This window comes from Labrus bergylta, chromosome 22, assembly GCF_963930695.1.
Source record: "Labrus bergylta chromosome 22, fLabBer1.1, whole genome shotgun sequence".
NCBI lineage: Eukaryota > Metazoa > Chordata > Actinopteri > Labriformes > Labridae > Labrus > Labrus bergylta.
Window position 1 is genome coordinate 1,058,832 of NC_089216.1, and position 3,790 is coordinate 1,062,621.

A 3,790-nucleotide genomic window follows, 5' to 3' on the forward strand; every position below is an offset into this window, starting at 1 on the left:
TTGTTGTAAAAAACCCTATAAAATATATTTAAAATGTTGTAAAGTACCCTATAAAATATATTTAAATTGTTGTAAAATACCCTATAAAATATATTTAAATTGTTCTAAAATACCCTATAAAATGTATTAAAATTGTTGTAAAATACCCTCTAAAATGTATTAAAATTGTTGTAAAAAACCCTATAAAATATATTTAAAATGTTGTAAAGTACCCTATAAAATATATTTAAATTGTTGTAAAATACCCTATAAAATATATTTAAATTGTTCTAAAATACCCTATAAAATGTATTTAAATTGTTGTAAAATATCCCGGTTGAGTCTCTTTCTTGCCTCTTTTTCAATGTTGTCGATGTGTGCAATCCACTTCATGTTGTGTTGAAATGTGACACCCAGAAATTTAGCTGTGGAAAACAGCAATTGTCACCTCTTTTTTATTATTACTCTCTCTCTCTCTCTCTCTCTCTCTGTCTGTCTCTGTCTCTCTCTCTGTCTCTCTCTCTGTCTCTCTCTGTCTCTGTCTCTCTCTCTCTCTCTCTCTCTGTCTCTGTCTCTCTCTCTCTGTCTCTCTCTGTCTCTGTCTCTGTCTCTCTCTCTCTCTCTCTCTAGTTCATTGGTCTTATACATGGATCTGGAGGGCGTTCATATTCCTTCTCACTTCAAGTTTTTATAAAAGATTTATGTTTTCACCCCGACAATAAATCTTACTGTCATCATTAATATTTGAGTTTGATGAATTGGAAACAACAGAACACACGTCACACAGGTGAGACTTTATTACACATTTATTTTTATACAGTTTTTACCTGTGACCCCTCCCACCACCAGCCAATCACGAGACGGCATGTTATTAATATGATCATGTGATACAGAGTGTGTGTGTGTGTGTGTGTGTGTGTGTGTGTGTGTGTGTGTGTGTGTGTGTGTGCGTGCGCGCGCGCGTGTGTGTGAAACAGGTTAAACAGCAGGAACCAGCAGCTCTTCACACTCTGATGACATCATCAGCTCCAGCCAATCAGCTGCATTCATTGCCTTTGATGAGGAAGAAGGTTCCAGCAGCCACGCCGAGCAGGCCGACAGTCAGACCGAGTCCACAGAACACGGCAGGACCCACACCTGGACCAGTGTGCTTCACCTCTGGAGACAAAAGACACAGTGAATACACACCTACAGACACACAGCTACAGACACACACCTACAGAAACACAGCTACAGACACACACCTGGACCAGTGTGCTTCACCTCTGGAGACAAAAGACACAGTGAATACACAGCTACAGACACACACCTACAGACACACACCTGGACCAGTGTGCTTCACCTCTGGAGACAAAAGACACAGTGAATACACACCTACAGACACACACCTGGACCAGTGTGCTTCACCTCTGGAGACAAAAGACACAGTGAATACACACCTACAGACACACAGCTACAGACACACAGCTACAGACACACACCTGGACCAGTGTGCTTCACCTCTGGAGACAAAAGACACAGTGAATACACACCTACAGACACACAGCTACAGACACACACCTACAGAGACACACACCTACAGACACACACCTACAGAACCACAGCTACAGACACACACCTGGACCGGTGTGCTTCACCTCTGGAGACAAAAGACACAGTGAATACACACCTACAGACACACACCTACAGACACACAGCTACAGACACACACCTGGACCAGTGTGCTTCACCTCTGGAGACAAAAGACACAGTGAATACACACCTACAGACACACACCTGGACCAGTGTGCTTCACCTCTGGAGACAAAAGACACAGTGAATACACACCTACAGACACACAGCTACAGACACACACAGCTACAGACACACACAGCTACAGACACACACCTACAGACACACAGCTACAGACACACACCTACAGACACACACCTACAGACACACACCTGGACCAGTGTGCTTCACCTCTGGAGACAAAAGACACAGTGAATACACACCTACAGACACACAGCTACAGACACACACCTACAGACACACAGCTACAGACACACACCTACAGACACACACCTACAGACACACACCTACAGACCCACACCTGGACCAGTGTGCTTCACCTCTGGAGACAAAAGACACAGTGAATACACACCTACAGACACACACCTACAGACACACACCTGGACCAGTGTGCTTCACCTCTGGAGACGAAAGACACAGTGAACACACAGCTACAGACACACAGCTACAGACACACAGCTACAGACACACACCTACAGACACACAGCTACAGACACACACCTACAGACACACAGCTACAGACACACAGCTACAGACACACACCTGGACCAGTGTGCTTCACCTCTGGAGACAAAAGACACAGTGAATACACACCTACAGACACACACCTACAGACACACACCTACAGACACACACCTACAGACACACACCTGGACCAGTGTGCTTCACCTCTGGAGACAAAAGACACAGTGAATACACACCTACAGACACACAGCTACAGACACACAGCTACAGACACACACCTACAGACACACACCTACAGACACACACCTGGACCAGTGTGCTTCACCTCTGGAGACAAAAGACACAGTGAATACACACCTACAGACACACAGCTACAGACACACACCTGGACCAGTGTGCTTCACCTCTGGAGACAAAAGACACAGTGAATACACACCTACAGACACACACCTACAGACACACAGCTACAGACCCACACCTGGACCAGTGTGCCTACAGACACCTACAGACACACAGCTACAGACACACACCTACAGACACACATCTACAGACACACAGCTACAGACACACACCTACACACCTACCAGTGTGCTTCATCTCTGGAGACAAAAGACACAGTGAATACACACCTACAGACACACAGCTACAGACACACACCTACAGACACACACCTGGACCAGTGTGCTTCACCTCTGGAGACAAAAGACACAGTGAATACACACCTACAGACACACAGCTACAGACACACACCTGGACCAGTGTGCTTCACCTCTGGAGACAAAAGACACAGTGAATACACACCTACAGACACACAGCTACAGACACACAGCTACAGACACACACCTACAGACACACACCTACAGACACACACCTGGACCAGTGTGCTTCACCTCTGGAGACAAAAGACACAGTGAATACACACCTACAGACACACAGCTACAGACACACACCTGGACCAGTGTGCTTCACCTCTGGAGACAAAAGACACAGTGAATACACACCTACAGACACACACCTACAGACACACAGCTACAGACCCACACCTGGACCAGTGTGCCTACAGACACCTACAGACACACAGCTACAGACACACACCTACAGACACACATCTACAGACACACAGCTACAGACACACACCTACACACCTACCAGTGTGCTTCATCTCTGGAGACAAAAGACACAGTGAATACACACCTACAGACACACACCTACAGACACACATCTACAGACACACAGCTACAGACACACACCTACACACCTACCAGTGTGCTTCATCTCTGGAGACAAAAGACACAGTGAATACACACCTACAGACACACACCTACAGACACACAGCTACAGACACACACCTACAGACACACACCTACAGACACACACACCTACAGACACACTCCTACAAACACACACCTACATACACACACCTACAGACACACACACCTACAGACACACACCTACAGACACACACCTACAAACACACACCTACAGACACACCTACAGATACACACATACAGACACACACCTACAGACACACCTACAGACACACCTACAGATACAC

The 3,790-nt window shown here is 45.8% G+C and overlaps 1 long non-coding RNA gene across 1 annotated transcript; it reads right to left on the reverse strand.

The window, feature by feature from the left end:
* Nucleotides 1–767: 767 nt before the first annotated feature.
* Nucleotides 768–3,784, reverse strand: LOC136177478 (uncharacterized). The gene is made up of 4 exons (XR_010665090.1): nt 3,037–3,784; nt 1,649–2,971; nt 1,289–1,460; nt 768–1,223 (listed from the first exon to the last, which is right to left on the reverse strand). It is a non-coding gene; the product is annotated as an uncharacterized lncRNA (long non-coding RNA).
* Between the last annotated feature and the right edge of the window lie 6 nt (nt 3,785–3,790).